This window comes from Bos taurus, chromosome 5 (genome assembly GCF_002263795.3).
Source record: "Bos taurus isolate L1 Dominette 01449 registration number 42190680 breed Hereford chromosome 5, ARS-UCD2.0, whole genome shotgun sequence".
Lineage (NCBI taxonomy): Eukaryota > Metazoa > Chordata > Mammalia > Artiodactyla > Bovidae > Bos > Bos taurus.
In genome coordinates, this window is record NC_037332.1 from 66,492,305 (window position 1) to 66,512,132 (window position 19,828).

The window sequence follows — 19,828 nt, forward strand, 5'->3', positions numbered from 1 at the left end:
TTGCTGGCACCTTGATCTTGGACTTCTCAGCCTCCAGAACGATTAGGAATGAATGTTGGTTGTTTAAGCTACCCAGTATGCAGTATTTCGTATAGCAGTCCAAGGTGTCCTCTGCTCCATCTTTCAGTATCATTTTGCAAAGTGTTCTTTCCAGAAAGCAGGGTCGGACCTGGTGGGACAGGGATGATGGTGGTGGTCATCTGGTTACTGTTGTGCTTTTACATTCTGGGAGTAGAATTCCCTCAAACAAAGTACTCTAGAGGAGATGGTAACAGATACCCAGCGGTTGGGGTGACAGCTCGAACTGTGCAGTTCAGAGTTTCAGAGAACCGTGCCATAAAGGTGGGACACATTGTGGACCAGGAGAGCTATCCTAGATGAATTCCTGCTCAGCGCTTGCCAGTAGCTCTGCGAATTAACTGCAGTCCAGTTCTGCTTGAAAGTGAAGATGATGGATACAGAGGGCAGTGAACAGTGGGCAAGCTAAAAGTAATTAAAACTTTCTTTACCTAGAAAAAGTCTTAAGCCCTTGATTCCAAAAAGCCCACTAAACTCCAAGTAAGCAAATATAAAAATAAACTCCAAGGGAGTGAACATTTTTAAAAAAATCATGTAAATAAAAATCTGACAACTATTGACAATAAAAACAATTACCTACTGACTAGTCATGAACTTGTTTGACTACCTAAAACAGAAAATCCAAATATTTGGTGATGGCCTAAATAAGATAAGGTTTATTCTTCTCGCATATAAAAAGAAGTTCAGTGACAGGCAGTTCAGAGCTGGAGAGGCAGCTCAAGGACCCTGGTTCCTTCTAGCTTTCTCCACTGCAGTCCTTAATGTGACCCTCTCAAGATGCTGCCAGGACTCCAGCCATTGCGTGGAGGCAGGAAGATGAGGGAAAAGGGACACTTGCCTACTGATTCTTCCCCATTTGGTGGCCTTTCTGAGAAGCCCCCCTGGTGACTTCTGCCTGTGATTAGTTCATTGATCAGAACCATGTTACACAAGCAACCTCCTCTGCAAGGTAGGTTGGGAAATTTAGTTTTAGCTGTGACTATTTCTACACCCAACTAAATCAAGACTCAGTAAGAAAGGAGAATGAATCAGCATTGGGCCAACAACTAGCAGTGTCTGCCATGCCTACAAAAAATAATAAATAAAGTCTATTCCAAGAATCAGAGCTGTAGATGGTTCCCAGTAAACCTCACCTGTGCAGCTCTAGGAAATCAGAGAGTAGTTCTGGTAGACAACTAGATCTTATAGAGAATTCCCAAATCAAAGTTAAAACCATACTAGCCACAGAATATAGGAAGTGGGTTGAGTGTAAACATTATTTACTTAACTTCTATTCTATAATTAGGAATCTAGTTATCATTCCATGTATACTGTCTGAAATTCTAAAAATTATAAAATAAAATAAGAATCATAACATATTAACTGCTTGGGTGGAAATGGCCAAGGGATTAACTGATTAAATAATGGAATTGTTACCTGTTCCTCTCCTTTCTTCATAATGGAGTGGAATTGAGGTCTACTCCCTCTCTCTTCCTTTTTTTTTTAACCCAATCCCTCTGTCTCCAGCCCTGAGTTTATAAAAACTCAGACCCTCGCAAGTATTTCCTTTGTTGGGCCACAAACCCTTGTAGGCAGGGGTTAGGGGCCAGGGAACCAAGCTGGGGGCTGGCCCCTCCCCAGTGTTTGGGGGAGGAGACGGGGCTTCCTCTTGTTAGAGTTAACTCCATGTGTGCCTGCAGGTTGCTCTGCAATTCTGTGCTTGGTACAGAATAGGCGTTCAATAGATATGCAGTTGAATGCAGCTTTTCACTGATTTGTGATAGCTTTACTGTTTTCTCACAGATTCTTTGTCTTAGATTTTATAATAGTCCACAAATGAGCTAAGCCACTGCAGGTAATAGAAAGTTGCATACAAGACAAAATCACTGAAAGAGCAAAATAAATACTATGCACAGGAAAAAATAATAACAAGCAAAGGAAGTAGTTCATCAAAGCCATCACCGTGGATGAGGTTCACTGGTGGAAATTTTCTGTATTTTCTAAAATGTTTAACCAATACACACTAATTTCATAATAAAAAACAGCTCCTTAAAAGTATTTTCAGATGTGTTTGCACTTTTGGGTGGATTTAGGATTTTGTTTATGTGATGCCATAAAGCTCAATTGATTTGGTAGTTTCTTAGACAACCAACAGATTTAATAGCAAAACACAAAACAAACAAAAAACCCACTCAGACTTGGAATTTGTGCCTAGTATGACTGAGGTCTTTACTTTATAGTTGTTCTATTCTCATATTAAGATGGTAGACAATCTGTGCATGACATTATCTCATGCATAAGAACAGTTAAGAGAACAGTAAACAGTGGTCACCAAACATCAATTGTGTGTCCCTCCATGCTCCTTGTGTTTCTAACTTATGATGCTAGTACAGAATTTATCCTTACTGTTGTTTGAAGAGTCTCTCTCCTTGTGAGTTAACCTGCAAACTACCTGAGACTAGGAACCATACCTTGCTCACACACCCTCCCACTTGGAGTAAGTTAAGTCCTCAACTGATGTCCTCCCATGATACCCTGGGCTTCCCCTTCTGAAGCGCTCATCAGAATAGTAAGGAATAGGTATGTGCTGTGTGTGCTGTGCTTAGTCACTCAGTCATGTCTGACTCTGCACCTCCAGGCTCCTTTGTCCATGGGGATTTCCAGGCAAAAATGCTGGGGTGGGTTGCCATGCCCTCCTCCAGGGGATCTTCCCAATCCAAGAATCAAACTGGGGTCTCCTGTACTGTGGGCAGATTCTTTACCAGCTGAGCCAACAAGGAATAGGTATAGTCCTCATCGCTTTGACTTTCTGTGGAAGGATCTCCACTAGAGTAATCAAGCTGGTCTCTTATACCATCTGGCTTTTTGTTCTTAGCCAATTGGGCTTACCCAGGGAATGGGCTCTTTCCTTTGGTGGAGAAGCCCAGAGAAAGGGCAGGGCCATCCTGGGTTAGCTCCTGGTCAGATAGGAGGTGAAGGTGGTCCCAGATTGTTGGCAGGGGGTTTTCTCAGGTATTGCAGTTGGTAAAGAATCCACCTGCCTGATATAGGAGACCAAGAGACATGAGTTCAATCCCTGGGTTCAGAAGATCCCCTGAAGAAGGAAATGGCAACCCATTCCAGTATGCTTGCTGGGAGAATCCCATGGACAGAGGAGTCTTGTGGGCTACACCATGGGGTCATAAACAGTCAGACACAGCTGAGCATGCATGCTATTGGCAGAGGATCTGAATGATTTTGGCTCTGTCTTCCTGCAGGGATTCTCAGTTAGACGATTAAACTACTGTACTCGCCTGTGAAGGAAGCCTGCAGTTTCATGAAAATTCAATTCAGGGGCATATTAGCAGGCTTAGGTGATTTAGCGAACCACATGCTCCAAACAGCTTTACCTGTCATAAGGCAGTGCATGGACTTTACCTGTCTGACTCCTTGTCTCTCTTAGGTACTTTAGAACTTGGATCTGGGAAAAGTGGTATAATAATGTGACATCCTAAAATGATAAAGTCATTTTCAATCTAATATCTGTATTGCCTACTAGACTGACAGGTTCATGGAAAGTGTAGCTCCTATATTTATTTGTTTCACCATTGTCCTCCCAGTGCCCATCATAGTGCCTGGTATACAGTAGGCAACAAATATATATTTTAGAGTACATAAGTGAATGTGTCTTTTAATTATTCTTTTAGTACAGCCCTTGTTTTACTGTGCCTGGGATGCTGTGACAAATCACTGTAGACTGGGTGGCTTATGTAACAGACATTTATCATCACAGTTCTGGAAGCCAGTAAGTCCAGGATCAAGGTGCTGGCAGATTTGGTGTCTGGCGAGGGCCTTCTGGATGGTTTGCAGACAGACACTGTCTTGCTGTATGCTCATGTGGCAGAGAAGGACAGACAGACAGAGGCAGAGAGAGCAAACTCTCGTCCTTTCTTCTGCTTATAAAGACACTAATCCCATCCTGGGAGCTCTACTCTCATGATCTCTGACCATCTTTAAATCTAATTAGCTCCCTAAGGACCCATCTTCAAATCCCATCCCATTGGGAATTAGGGTTTCAGCATATGAATTTTGAGGAGACACAATCACCAAGTCCAAAGTAGTCTCTGACGTGGAACTGGTGCTTATTAGCAAATACTGATTTGAATCAGAGCTACGATTTCAAAGATGGGGATGGTGGCAGGAGGCATATTCTGGTTCATTCTTCCTGGTGCTTTACCCCAGCACTCCCTGTTTCTGAGTGAGTACAAACAACCACTGAAGCCCACCCTGCATGTGTGCTACGTTGCTTCAGTTGTGTCTGACTCTTTCGACCCTATGGACTGTAACTCTCCAGGCTCCACTGTCTATGGGATTCTCCAGGCAAGAATACTGGGGTGGATTGCCATTTCCTATTCCAGGGAACCTGCGTATGTTATGTCTCCTGCATTGGCAGATGAGTTCTTTACCACGAGCGCCATCTGGGAAGCCCTTGAAGCCCACCAGAACTGGTTTGTTAGTTTGCTTTTGGTAGGGGATCTTAGTTCCCTGATCCTGTGCCAATAGCTCAGTTGGTAAGGAATCCACCTGCAATGCAGGAAACCCCAGTTCAATTCCTGGGTCAAGAAGATCCACTGGAGAAGGGATGGACTACCCACACCAATATTCTTGGGCTTCCCTCATGGCTCAGCTGGTAAAGAATCCACCTGCAATGCAGGAGACCTGGGTTTGATCCCTGGGTTGGGAAGATCCCCTGGAGAAGGGAAAGGCTACCCACTCCAGGATTCTGGCCTAGAGAACTCTATGGACTGTATAGTCCATGGGGTCGCAAAGAGTCAGACACAACTGAGTGACTTTCACTTAGTTCCCTGAGTGACTTTCACTTAGTTCTCTGACCAGGGGTGGAACCTGTACCGCCTCTGCAGTAGAAGCTTGGAGTCATAACCCTGGACTGTCAAGAAAGTCCCCCTACCTGAACTTTTCTGTGTTGCTTCTCAGCCTGGTGCCTGTGGTGGGGGTGGGGGAATTAGAGAGAGATGGGAACCCACTGATTTCCTGTTTGCATGCCTCACCTCAAGAACTGTGGAAGAGAATTTATATTTTATTGAAAAGTGCAAAATTTGAAGTGAAAGAGGAAATGAGGGCATCTAACAACAATAGTAATAAGATTGAGAATCTGTTCCACATTCCACATAGACAAAGAGCATCCATTTCATTTCCTTGCATGAGTGATTCTGTCCAGGCACTGGCCCACCTCCCACATCCATGGGTTTTTTTTGGGCCATGCCTCCTGCAGGGTGACTCCACCTAGATTCTCAATTAAGAACGGAACATTTTCTTCACTTTCACCACACAGAGGAATGATACTGTGTGTGGAACATCTGCAAATCTCAAGTGTGGGCCTCATGCAGTACCAGTTTCCCACACATAAATCTTTCTGTGAACTGAGGTCCACTGATACTTGCCTTTATAGGTGAGTGTGAGGCCAAGCACACATTGTCCTTTGGAGCAGAAAACCAAGACCCCACTTTCCAAAGGAAAAAAGTCTACAGTTTTAGGAGATTTGAACAATAGCTTACGATCCTGTTGCTTGTCTGCCTTTTCCTCCTGCCCTGCTCCACTTTAGGTGCCTGGGAGCTCACTCCTCAGGCAGCTGTAATCTGAGACTCTCAGAGTTGGAAGGTGTGGCCTCTTCACCCATCCAGAGCTAGTATTCCTCCTCAGCTTGTTCAGTCCAGCCTGTTTTCCCTTCTCTGTGGGCAAGGAGGTGGCGATGTCTTTGAGATCTATCTTCACTTCATCTTCAGACAGCTTGTATTACTCAGTCATGTTCGATTCTTTGCAACCACATGTACTATATGGCCTACCAGGCTCCTCTGTCCATGGAATTCTTCAGGCAAGAATACTGCAGGGTTTGGCCATGCCCTCCTCCAGGGGATCTTCCCAACTCAGAGATCAAACCCAGGTCTTCTGCACTGCAGGCAGATTCTTTACCATCTGAGACACCAGGAAAGCCCTGCTTAAATCAAGTGAATTTGCTGCTTAATGCCCTAGATGCCCAACTAGGGAATGGCTAAAAAACCAAGCAAATGAAAAACTGGTGCTTCCATGTGATAGAATGTAATGCAGCTATTAAAGATCCCATTTTAGGGAAAAATATTGAATCCCCTGGGAAGAGGTTTATGATATATTATTAAATAAAAAGAGCATGTTATAGGGTGATATGTATAGCACAGTCCAGATAGATAGATGATAAATAGGTGACTGAGTGAGTGAGCAAGTGGACTTGAAGAATGATGAGTCCTTTGAAACAGTTAACTCCACCCTAAGGAACTGTGTTTCTATAATCTTCCATTTTGCCCTTGTAGTGGTAGCCACTCAGTCATGTCTGACTCTTTGCAACCCCATGGACTATAGCCCACCAGGTTCCTCTGTTCATGGAATTCTCCAGGCAAGAATACTGGAGTGGGTAGCCATTCCTTTCTCCAAGGGATCTTTCTGACCCAGGGATCAAGGGTCTCCAGCATCATAGGCAGATTCTTTACCATCTAAGCCACCAGGGAAGCCCATATTTGGTCTTACACTATCTAGAAAGATTAGTAGAGACTTCTAGAAGGAAAACAATCTTATAGTTATTCAAACACAAAAATGCAGAGAATTCAGGGGATGGTGCCACACCATTGTTCCTTTCCAGTCCATCTACTGAGTCAGCAGTAATCACCAGGAACCAGCCCTTCCTCCACTGGTCTCCCTTCCCCATTGTTTCCTCTCTCTCTCCATGGTTTTTCCATCCTCGGACATTTCTGCAGCATCTCAGCTCCATCCTAACATGAACAGATCCTTATAGTCCTCTACAGAAGCAGGTATAGGGCTTCTAGAAGTATCAGAATGGGGCATTATTGAGATGAACTCTTCTTGCTGATATTCAGTCCATCACATATAATTTAAGGTATGATCTACATTAAAAAAAAAAAAAAAAAACCCTATCAAGATTATGGAGAACAGAAAAACTCATTAAGTTACCATTGACTTTTCCATATAATTAGGCAGATGTGATGATAAAATGTATTCACCTCGAAGAGAAAATTTCCGGTTTTTATGGAAAGCAGATGAGTTACCAAATCATAACCATGGTTACACTTGAAGTAGCATTTTCTATATCTTAAAGTACTCTCCTCTCTCTTTTAATGGTCTCTTCACCCATCTCTGTATTCCTTTACCTCCTGAAAAAAAAAAAAAAAATTCACCGCACCCTCTATTTGCATCACTTCTTAGAGAACATTTGACACATGAATGCTTCTTCTGTGCAAAGCAGGAGCTATGGGGTTTCTGATTCAGGTCAGAGTTACTGAAGCTGAAAAGAACAGACAGACAAGAAACTGGAGGAAATCAACGGGGCAGTGAGGTGAGCTCTCTAGCTTAGATCAGAGGAGGCCTTTGGGGGAGTAGGGAATATGGAATGGGTAGCTCATATGACCATGGAGGGCTGAAGTCTTGACCTGGTTCTGGAGCCCACTGGAAAGGCAACCACAAAGTTGGGACAGTAGGGGCTCCCCTCCTGCCCCTCTGCCATTATCCTGGCCCAGATTCTGTTCCTGGCTCATCTCCCTCTCTCTTTCTTAGGTGGGGTGCTCAGCTGTTCTGGACAACAGAATGGGAAGTCGCTTAGATGCCCTGGAGCCTTGCTTTTGTGGTTCTGATACAGAGCATTAGACCTAATTTAATTTGAAAATAATACAGAAAGATGAAAGGGAATCCCACTTGAGCTTCTCATTTTAAAAAGAGTTTAAAAAAAAAAAAAAGATGATGTGAGCCCAAGACCTGAACCTCAAAGGAGGCCCTCTGGTCAATGGAGGCAGACAGGCCCAGATGTTTTTCCCATCTGTGTCTTGTCCCTCTGGCATGAGGGCTGGATGAGGAAGGGAGGTTCACAGCAGAGGATCAGGCCAACTTGCTGATGCTGCCCTCTTATTTAGCTCATGGAAATTTCATAGCATCTAAGGTCTGGCTTTCCCCATGGATTTGAGGGGAAACCTCCTATAGCCCTCTTGAACTGGTTTCATGGAAGGAACTTCGATACTGTGAAAAATTTCACCCAAGATTAATTGAACTTGACATCCTGAATGTCTTTCGCATGATGTACTGAGGTAGTATTTTCGAAAATGTCAGTATCTGATACTCGGTGTGTGGTTTTTAGATGTCTAAAGTATTCCCACTTCTCAAATTTCCTTTAAAAAGTTTGGAATGCAATACATTTCTGGGTTTTCTTTGTTTCAGATGAAACTCCACCTTGCTACAACAGAGCTAAATATACTCCAGATCAACAGTTCATTACACACACACAAATACTGAAGGACATCCAGAGTGAGCGGCTGACCTCAACTGAACACAAACCATTCTCTACTTTCTGGGAAATTAGAATCACAGGCCAGCTTTACATTAAATGGAAAGTGTACGCTACCATCTTGTGGACAAAATATAAATAACACCGAAATCTGCTGAAGACTACATAACTGTTCTCCGTATTATGCTGAACATCTGTCTTGTCCTGGGTTCCCCCATGCCCTCATGATGACCAGCTCTTGCAGTTTGGAACTTTGGTCTTGAGTGATCTCTATCAACAAAATCAGGTATAATACAACATGAAGAAATGGGAGTTTGCTGAGAACATTGTGGAACGCAAATGCCTGAGACCTGGGTTCTTGACTCTAGCTTCTTCTCGTTTCCATTTTTCCAACTGTAAAATAACTCTTGTCACCTCACACAGCACACCCAGGTTTCTGGGTGAGGTTGACAGAGTTAGGTTTGCACAGTGTCCTGTGGAGCTGAATGATTTAAACCAAGATAAATTAGTTTATTAATCAGTTATTTTCTAATGAATGTAAAACTTGGTTATTTTTCTCCTGAATGGTTTTTATGCATACACTAACTCATTCAGTTAATCTTAAAGGAAATCAACCCTGAATATTCATTGGAAGGACTAATGTTGAAGCTGAAGCTCCAATACTTTGGCCATCTGATACGAAGAGCCGACTCATTGGAAAAGACACTGATGCTGGGAAAGATTGAGGGCAAGAGGAGAAGGGGTGACAGAGGATGAGATGGTTGGATGGCATCACTGGCTCAATGTATAGGAGTCTGAGCTAACTCTGGGAGATAGTAAAGGACAGGGAAGCCTGGCATATTGCAGTTCACGAGATTGCAGAGTCGGACATGACTTAGTTATTGAACAACAACAACTCACTCACAGACACACATTCCCACTTCCCATGCACTAAAGAAATGACATTCTAGAATGTGGAAACATGAATGGTGTCATCACAGCTGAATAAAGAAGAAGAGGAAGATGCAGAATTCCAGTGTCTTAGGGTGGACAAGCGGAGAAGGCAATGGCACCCCACTCCAGTACTCTTGCCTGGAAAATCCCATGGACGGAGGAGCCTGGTAGGCTGCAGTCCATGGGGTCGCTAGGAGTCGGACACAACTGAGCGACTTCACTTCCACTTTTCACTTTTATGCACTGGAGAAGGAAATGGCAACCCACTCCAGTGTTCTTGCCTGGAGACTCCCAGGGACAGGGGAGCCTGGTGGGCTGCCATCTGTGGGGTCGCACAGAGTCGGACATGACTGAAGCGACTTAGCAGCAGCAGCAGCAGCAGGGTGGACAAGAACCTCCAAGCTCATCACACCGTATCACTTTTATAATACTTGCATTACTTGTACAATGTTCAGCCACTCTATGAACATAGTCTTCCAGAATATAAGAAAGTACTGGCAATGGTAACCACATAAAAGACAGAAACAAATTCTGGTACAAATTTACATGGATAGAGGGGTGTTCAAGAAGGAGGGGACATAGGTATAGATATATATCGCTGATTCATGTTGATGTTTGGCAGAAACCAACACAATACTGTAAAGCAATTATCTTTCAAAAATAAATAAACTTAATTAAAAATTTTACATGGATACATTTTTGGTTAATACACAGAGAGAGATGACTGAAATTAAGCTAGGCACTAGAAAATCTCTAGGCTTCCCAGTTGGCACAGTGGTAAAGAATCTACCTGCCATTGCAGAAGATGCAAGAGACACATGTTTGATCCCTGGGTCAGGAAGATCTCCTGGGGTAGGAAATGCCACCCAACTCCAGTGTTCTTGCCTGGAAAATTCCATTGACAGAGGAGCCTGCTGGGCTATAATCCATGGGGTAGAAAAGAGTCAGATATGACTGAGCACACACACACACACAGGTTGTAGTCTATTTATAGTAAGCAAATGGCTCTCATGCCTGCTAGAGCTTAAAAGATCTAAAGTTAGAGGTTTCCAGTGTTAAAGGTTCTTTCATCTAGGGAAGGTCTTTCATTAGGAAAGCAAGACATCTACCATAAGCTGAAGGTGTTGTATCCCATTAATTTTTCCTTTAAGCATCATGTCTAAGTTAAGGATATATGTGTATATGTGTTCTATGTGTTTTTCTTACTCATAGGAAAATCACGGCTTTCAGATTGATCCTAGTGGAAAAGTACCACTTAGGAAGACATCATAATATTCATTTTTGTTGTGATCACATACTGTAACTGGTCTTTCATTGTTTTCCTAATTGTATAAAAGAAATAATGTATGTCTTCTCTGTCTCCCTTAGAGAGATTGCTAAGAATATAATATCGCTATCCCTGATTCATTTCACTAATCTCAGTATTTATATTTCTGTTACAACTTTGCAATAGAAGGCAGAGCCTATTTCTAAAGAAATATGTTCACCTTAACTTTATTTACTGTCAGTGTTGAAGCACTGAGCTTCTACAAATAGAAAAGTTCTGAAACCACAAGAAAATGACAACAACAGTAGCAAAGACAGACAAGGCCTAGGCGGGAACCTGTTCCCAGCACTGGCTCTAGGAAGGTCAGGGGAGAATTAAAATTTTACTCACCCTTCGAGAGTTCCAAGCCTTCTTGATCAATTCCACTTGTCTCTGCATTTTTATTTATTTTTTTGACCTCTCTCCTTGGGATAGGGAGTCTAGTCTGTTTGTTTGTTTTCACCTTGTCACCAAAAGTATAAATGTAGTCTCGGAGGGGAGGTTGTTACTTTAAAAGGTCTGCGGAAGCTTTAAAAAGAAAGGTGAAATAGACCATGCCTTGACTAGCTATGAAACCACCAGTGCTAAATAAAGTACCTTAAAATCAACAAGAAAATTTCCTGATTTGATAAGAAGGAACCTTCTGTATTGCATTGTTTTCCACAGTTTAGACATGGTATTTTCAATTTCTGTATATTTTTATACAAATAATGAATTTTTGAATGTTAATACTAGCATTTTATCACAAAAATTTCATGGTTCTTCTTGTGCTTCAGAAACTGCTACATTCCTAAATGTATTCTTACATAGTATTTATTACATATATCCCTACATATTTGGTATAGCTTCAAAGTTATTCTTGTCTCCAATGGAACATGTCTCCAAATTAATAGTGGAACTCAATAATAAAGCAAGGCTCAATGTCCAGAATGTTACCGGAGAGTCAGCTCTTTATGTGCTTTGTTCTGTATTTGAAAACTTTGTGTAACAGACATAAAAGATAATCTGAGAGTTGAAGGTGTTATATAAATTCCAAAAGAGCTCAAGGATAGGACGAAGGATGTTATTTATTGAGTGTCTGCAATGTAACAGGTAGTCTGCCAAGAGTTTTCCATTTCCAGTCTGACCGTCTCCATTCCAAGCTTGGTATGTACGAGTGGCTCACGCAAGTCAGAATTAGAAGTACTAGAGTAATATTCAAAGCCCACACCCTCTTTAGGCCGTGCCTGTGGTTCCTATATAAAGATTGAAGTGTGCCCTGGGTGAGTTTGGATAGAAGAGTAAATCTCACAAAGCAAAGCATCCACCTAGAAAATTTCCAATGAATATTTTGGCTAAATTAGATTGGATCTTGAGAGAGAAGTTGATACGGATTTCGTGGATCCCTGCAAAGATGCCAGGCCTAATGCTATGAGGAGGTGTGAGACCTCTGATACCGTGGAAAGAGCAGGTCACAAATCCTGAATCCAAGAGAATGCCCACCAGTAAGTGGGCAGGATGAAGAAAAGAGCCTTGGATTCACAACCAATCCAATAGGCAAGGTGAGGGGTAGTCTCATGACTCTTCCCCATTTCAAGTCAGGAACATGAAACCCAGTGAAATAAATTACTTATTCAAGGTCACACATCAAATCAGCCTCCAACCCAAGGTCATAAACGAGTCCCTGTCACCCAGCCCATTGTTTTTTGCTCCACAGTTTTAAAAGTGCAGGCTTTCTGTCTTTCCTAAGCCCTTTATTTCTCCCCAGTGGGTGTGAACAAATAAACAAATTCCAATGAGAGCACCCAACCCAGTCTGGGCTTCCATCTCTGTTGGTCTGACAGCTTTCTGGTCCCTAAATGAAATGATCCCATATTAAGCCTTGGTGCACGTGGAGGGAGGGAAAGCAGACAGTGTGGGAGAAGCAGGAGTCAGTATTAGTTTTCTCATTTAATTAACTGCATTCAACAGAGTGAATGCCATAGGCAAATAACTACAGGCCAGTAACACATCCCTTAAGGAATACTTGGGGCCCATTTTTTTCAGCCCATTAGTGACCAGAACAGCCTCATAACTCAGGTCTGCCAAAGCCAAAAGAAAAATGTGTATAATTGGAAAAAGGTTGAAAACAATCCTGGATAATAAATTACACTTACTCAGTTCCTTTGTCCTTCCAACTCTACAGCTAGCATCACATTTCATAAGGGAGCCACGGAGAAGAGGCAAATGCCGAGAGGGAGCCTGTACTTATTAGACACCAGAGGGAGGCCTCCGAGATTAGTGGAATCAGTTGTTTACTTAGAGTCTGCTAAGCTGAAGGGTGCATCAGGCCAAGGAGGCTTTGGGCTGCCTGCTCCCCTCAAGATCCAGAGCACACATGGCCCCACGGCTTGACCATTATCTATAGGAAAGTTGGCAGGAAGAGCTTAACCAAATCTCTTCCAATTAGGTGTTCTGATAATCTAAATTCCCCTGTGCAAATGCCAGCTACCTACCTCATCTCCTTGGACCGCCGGAGTTATAATCTTCCCTGACATTTCATGGATCTTCCTCTCCAGGAGATTGCCGTTCAGTAAAAGGAAGATGAAATGGAGGTCTCCTGCTTACTAAGTGCATTTTCTGTAATATGCAGATATATAAACACGCGTGCGCGCATACACGCTGGTGTCTCGTGTGGATCAAAACCAGCTGGAGTGCATTTGTCAGGGAGTGCCAAGCTTCAGTCGTCTCAGAACTTGAAATGGATCCTCCCTGTTTCCTGGGATGCCTCTTCTGGATGTTTGCTTATCCTGCTGCCAGTGATGCATGAATTTGATCATTTCGATCCTTGTCCATAAAGACATTGGTGGACTCATATTTTGAAGCCCCCCAAACTCCTGAGAGAGGCAGGGGAACCAAGGCAGCTTGACCTCCCTCCCTTCTGAGAAGCTCCCATTACTGTCCCCTGCGTGGACTACCACTTACTTATCCCGTCTAGCATGTAGACTAGCTTTGCCTGCCATTGTCCTCACAGGAACATATCCAACAAGAGCTGCCATGCCCAGCGGCATGGGTTGTATGGTGAGGGATGCTGGGGAAAGGATTTGCTCACAAGAAACATCCTCTAGAAGTGGCCCCTTTCCAACATTGTTAAGATACCACATTCACCTCACATTTACTATTATCTATTGAGATTGAAAGCAGGAGGAGAAGGAGATGACAGAAGATGAGGTGGTTTGATGGCATCACTGACTCAATGGACATGAGTTTGAGCAAGCTCCAGGAGTTAGTGATGGACAGGGAAGCCCAGCGTGCTGCCATCCATGGGGTCACAAAGAGTCAGACACAACTGAGTGACTAAACAACTGATTGTGAAAGCAAGGGCTTTCCAGGTGGCTCGAGTGGTAAAGAACCTGTCTGCCAATGCAAGAGACATAAGAGATGCAGGTTCGATCCCTAGGTGGGGAAGATCCCCTGGAGGAGGACTTGGCAACCCACTCCAGTATTCTTGCCTGGAGAATCCCATGGACAGAGGAGCTGGCAAACTACAGTCCATGGGGTCACAAAGGGCCGGACACGACTAAAGTAACTTAGCACAGCATGCACATTGTGAAAGCAAAGGTCAGTCTATTGGTTATTCTCTTTTTGAAAGATTCAGTAGTCAGACCATGGAGCTAGACAATGTCTGTTTATGCAAGGTCAGCCCCGTATACCTGTGGCAGATTCATTTTGATATTTGGCAAAACTAATACAATTATGTAAAGTTTAAAAATTAAATAAAATTTAAAAAAAAAAGAACCAAGATTTATTTCTGATTGTCAGAAAGTTGTTCTAATGTGACTTGAACAATCTCTGGCTCTTCCAGAATCCCTCCCACCAAAACCCTCCCAACCTCACCCCAGCAATTTTCAAAGCCCTGCTAATAAAGTAATTTCCTTGAAAGCGAGAATTTTACCTGTTCTATTCATCTCTGTGTTGGCACATCATATGCCCTAGACATACACTGCAGCAAGTTTAAAAGGAAGAAATGAGTAGAGAGAAAATTTTGAGCTACAGTCAGTGTTCAGAGAAGGAGAGTCTGTCCCTTTGACCATGAAGTCACTGGGGACTAAGCAGAGAGCAGGTCATGGGTGGGTAAGGTGTGGAGTATTGGATCTCTGGTGAGAGTAGCACACCCTACCTTAGTGTGTGCATGTACACACACACACACACACACACACACACACAGCCTTTGGTTTAACCAGTGGCAACATCTTACTGCAAGCATGGATGTTGTGTTTAGATCTCTATCGGGGTGGCCAGCTTATCCCAAGAATTTCTTGTAGGTTCTGCATCCAGGGAACTCTTCCATTTCCAGCACATCATAATGATAGGTCACTCTATAGCCTCCAGATCTTCCTAAAGGGACAAATGGTAGTTGCCTTCAACGGTAGTTTCAATGGGAGTTTCTGAGTATCTGCCTCTATTTTTCTTACCTGCAAAACAAAGATAGCAACTTCATATGGTAGTCGTAGGATTAAATTAGAAGCTATAGACATTAAGATTATCAAGACAGAGAAAATTTATATTCTAGCTCAGTAGCCCTGAATGGGGCTTCCCAGGTGGCTCAGTGGTAAAGAATCTGCCTGCTAATTCAGGAGATGAAGGTTCAGTCCCTGGGTCAGGAGGATCCCCTGGAGAAGGAAACGGCAACCCACTCCAGTATTCTTGCCTGGAAAATCTCATGGATAGAGGAGCCTGGCGGACTACAGTCCATGGGGACCACAAAGAGCCAAACACAACTTAGTAACTAAACAACAACAAGCCCTGGATGAGTGTTTGTGAACACACTTTGTGAAGAGATGTAATTGTGCATCCGAAATGCTGCTGGAATTAGGAGAGTATCTTTTTCTTGAATACCTCTCTGCCCAGTTTTGCTGAGTCTATGCAGCTCTGGGTGAATCAGTGTCTCTTCTGTGAAGCCCCTCAACTCACTCCAGCCACAGTGGTTTCCCTTGCTTTCTAAGAATCTTAAGTCATGTGAAGAAAATTGTTCAGAATCACCATCATTAAGAGTATGTGCTCTGGAGTCAGTGAAGTGAATTTTGGCTCCACCTCTTAATATTAAGGTGACCTTGGGCAAATTAGCTAACCTTGTGGGGTTCTATTGTTTTCCTTTACTAAGTGGGAGCAATTTGAATAGTATCTGTCTCATTTGTAGTTGGGTGTATCGAATGAGGTAATGTTAAATGTGTGCCTTACATAGGCTAAATGATTAGATATGTTAGTTGCCCTGCCTTGAAATATATTTAATATTTACATGCTTAGAATCTTGATTCTTGTAGGATCTCCAATTTGGAGAAGGATCCTTTTGTAGTCAGTCCTAAAGGAAATCAACCCTGAATATTCATTGGAAGGATTTATGTTGAATGCTGTAGCTCCAGTACTTTGGCCACTTGATGCAAAGAGCGAACTCATTGGAAAAGACCTTGTTGCTGGGAAAGATTGAAGGCAAAAAGAGAAGCAGGTGACAGAGGATGAGATGGTTAGATAGCATCACCGACTCAATGGACATGAATTTGAGCAAACTCCAAGAGATAGGGAGCATGGCATGTTGCAGTCCATGGGGTCGCAACATGACTGAGCGACTGAACTATAACAACCCTTTGTAGTTATAATCTTTCATCTTCCCTAAACTTTTTATGTGCTTAACTGTGTTTCCTTCTCCTGAATTGTAAGTTCCTTGAGGCTAATAATAATAATGTTATCTGTACCACTTCCACCAAAACCACAGTAGTTACAGCATTTGGAGTGCTTTTTATTGTACCAGGCACTGTGCAAAGCAAATTGCCATCAACGGGGGAGCCCTAACTATGAAGCAGATACTTTACTGAGGTCACTTCATTAATCCCCATAACATCTCAGTGTGGTAGGGATTATTAGCTCCTCTTTACAGATGATTTTAGATAAGGTAGATATTAAGTAACTTCCCTATCAGCTGGGACTCACTGAAAACTGTCTGGTTCCAAAGCTCGTGCCTTTCTATATTGCTTAGGTCCTAGGATCACCTAAATTATCTGGTGCACTTCCCCTCACACACAGAACAAAGTGATGCTTCTCAAACTGTTCTGTGGATACAAATCCCTTGGGGGTCTTAAATAACTTCAGATACTGGTTCTGGAAGTCTGGGGCGGGCCTGAGGTTCTGCTTTGCTAACAGCTTCCAAGTGCTGCTGCTGCTATCCAAGGACAGCAAGGCCACATAGCTTGGTAGATTAGTAGGCGAAGTCTCTAGGATCTACATTTTCTGAAATTCTTGGGGCTGGAGATGGGCATGGTGAGGAGGATGGCAGGAAAAGAATATTGAGTGAAGCTGAATAAGTGACCAATCATATTTAGGTATTATTCCTAACTAGAGTGATCATACCTTGCTGTTCAGTCCCTCAGTTGTGTCCGACTCTTTGCGACCCCATGGACTGCAGCATGTCAGGCTTCCCTGTCCTTCATCATCTCCCAGAGCTTGTTCAAACTCATACCCATTGAGCCGATGATGCCACCCAACCATCTCATCCTCTGTACTCCCTTCTCCTGATCATACCTTGGGACCACTTTTATCTGTTTCTCTTAAATTCTATGATATTTGCTATTCCTCAGACTCCTCTGATGATCAGAATCAACTGGGGCTCTGATGAACCATGCAGCTTCCCCCGGTGCTTTACCAGGGTGGTCTCCAGAAATTTTTAATTTTAGCATGTTCTTTAGGTGACTCAGTATCAGAGAATTTTGGAAAATGCTATTAAGTGCTAAAGAAATTGCAAAAGCAGGCAGTGAATGAGTGGTGATGGAGTGAAGGAAGACTTGATAGGGAGGTAGGTAGGAGATGAAGTTTGTCTTTAAAAAATGAAAGGCCAAGCCAAAAGGAATTCTTGCACATCGGTTTAGATTGGTATAACCATTTTGGACAATTGCTTAATGATATCTTCCCATGTTGAACTACATCTATCCTATAAGCCAGCACTTTCACTCCTAGATATAGACCAAATAGAAATTCATGCACAAAGGTACCTAAAGTCTGAACAAAAATTTCATAGCAGCGTTATTTGTAATGGCCCCAAGCTTGAAATAAGTCGTATCTTCATCAATAGTAAAATGGAAAGATTGTATTGTAGTCATATGGTAGAATATTACACAGCAATGAAATGAATTGACCATTGCAATAAGCAGACACAAAATATGCATAATATGGTTTCTGTTATATGAAGTTCAAAAATAGGCATTTTTAAATCTATGGCATTAGAAATCGAGATGTGACTATATGTGGGGAGTTGGAGGGCCCCATGTCTGGAAAGGGACTTAGTAGGGAAACTTAAGTACTGATAGTATTCTATTTCTTAGCCTGGGTAGTAGTTATATGGATATGTTCATTGTGTGATTATTTATTCAGAGGAACACTTAACAAGTGTGTACTCTTTTCTATACAAATATATGAATACCATGTTTCAAGAAAACACACACAGTCACACCCACAGGGTTTGAAAAAGAAGAGGAGAGACCACAGCCCAGGTATGCTCTAGGAGAGGTTTGCAGGGACTATATTTCTCAAGGCTCATCTCAGGGATATGACATTGAACTGGCCTTCAAGGATTTCATTCTCCCCAATCTTATCATATAAAAATAATGTTAGACATTGGTTCTTCCTAAACCAGATATTTCTGAAGAAACTAGCCAAGGGCCACATCCATCTTTCTCTTGGAGAGACACTTAAACATCACTTACCCTGTGGACTAGTTTTGTTCCTGATTGAAAGGAACAGCCAAGATTCATTGCTGCTGGAAATTTGCCGTAATCATTGGGCATTACAGAGAATTATCAATAAAGTTTGATAAATCCTGTGACTAGTCAACCCAGTAATCACATGTTTCCGCTTTCCATCTCTCCACCCCCTCCCGAGACAAACAGACATGCCTATTCTTCTGGCTTCTGTATCCAACCTTGCAAAATTTACCTTCCACAGCTCCCAAGGCATGAGATTTGCTTTTTCTGATTACCCAGCTGGCCCTTAGTCCTGGCTTTATCTTCAAGCCAGAGGCCTGGGTGGTCTTTGAGAAACCTGACAAGAAGGTCATTAACAAAGAATCATATTCCCAAGTTGACCTTTCATGAAACCTCAAACTAAAATCCCCTTGGAGCCTTGTCTTCTCCTGGTTGAAGGTGGTACCATGGGAACTTGGGCAAGAAGTTGGAAGGATTCTGAAATGATGCAAAAGCAGAGCAATCCAAAGTGAGTAACATTTTAATAAGTTAGTCAATAGACACCAAATGGGAGGCAGGCGGTTACTATGCAAATAACTAGAGTAAAAGGAAATGAATTATAATAAGGGGCCACTTGCTCAGAGGTCATTTACCTAACTTTCAGGCGATCTGCCTCGGGACCTCAGTTTTTAAAGTAGGAGCTGCAAACTGACAGCTGGAGGTAACAGTGGCCCTCAGATCAGTTTGGTTTGGCTTGAACAGATAAGTTTGGCTGAGCTTTAAACTCAGGAACTTCACACTAAAATCCATGCTTACGGCTTCTCTTTAAAAATGGAAAGTTCTGGCAACATTTCCACATGTTAACAATTGCTGGAGCCACCATCTCCCATTGCTCTGCACCAGCCTGCTGTACTCATTTATACTGCTTGTCTGTAGGAATCAGGTTTTCTACCCTGCTATGACAGTGTCTGTCTTCAGAAACAAGTCCAATGTCCAATGAAAGGAGGTTTATACCTGCCCATGGGCTCTGCTGACAGGGTGGGCTTAGGCTGCCGTATTTTCTCTGATGTCCCCTCTCCCTCCAGCCCACCCACGTCTCAACCATAGCTGACTTCACCCTGGATGGTACCTGAATCAAAGTTGGCCCGTCTTGAAGCTTGCCAGGGACTTCTGGCCTGACAAGGAAAAGCAGGCAAGGATAATGGCATCCTTCACTCACAGTGTTGGAATTAGAAAATTGAGCAACCCTTGCCAGCTAGTGGGGGAGAAAACTGAGAGATTACGAAATGCATTTAGCATCACAGCAAGACAAAGCCTGAGTGAGCTGAGCTGCCTGGTGGAGAAAATCCACTTAGGGAGGAGACTAAATTGTGTACCAAAGGAGGCAATGATGAGACATGAGGTGGCCCTGAGAGGTTGAGAGCACAGACTTGCCCCTTGATGTCACGCTCAGTTCTAGTTCTGGTGACCTGCTGTACTTGGTTTCTCCTCCTTGGGTGTTGATGAGCTAGGAGACAGTCACCC

The 19,828-nt window shown here is 42.9% G+C and overlaps 1 long non-coding RNA gene across 2 annotated transcripts in view; it reads left to right on the forward strand.

Annotated features, from left to right (window-relative positions):
- Window positions 1-9,996, forward strand: part of LOC101902701 (uncharacterized) — a 145,661-nt gene extending 135,665 nt beyond the window's left edge. For both annotated transcript variants that reach the window (XR_009494562.1, XR_234627.5), the window contains exon 4: window positions 8,311-9,996. This is a non-coding gene — a long non-coding RNA (uncharacterized lncRNA). The remainder of the gene's footprint in view (window positions 1-8,310) is intronic.
- The last annotated feature ends 9,832 nt before the right edge of the window (window positions 9,997-19,828 follow it).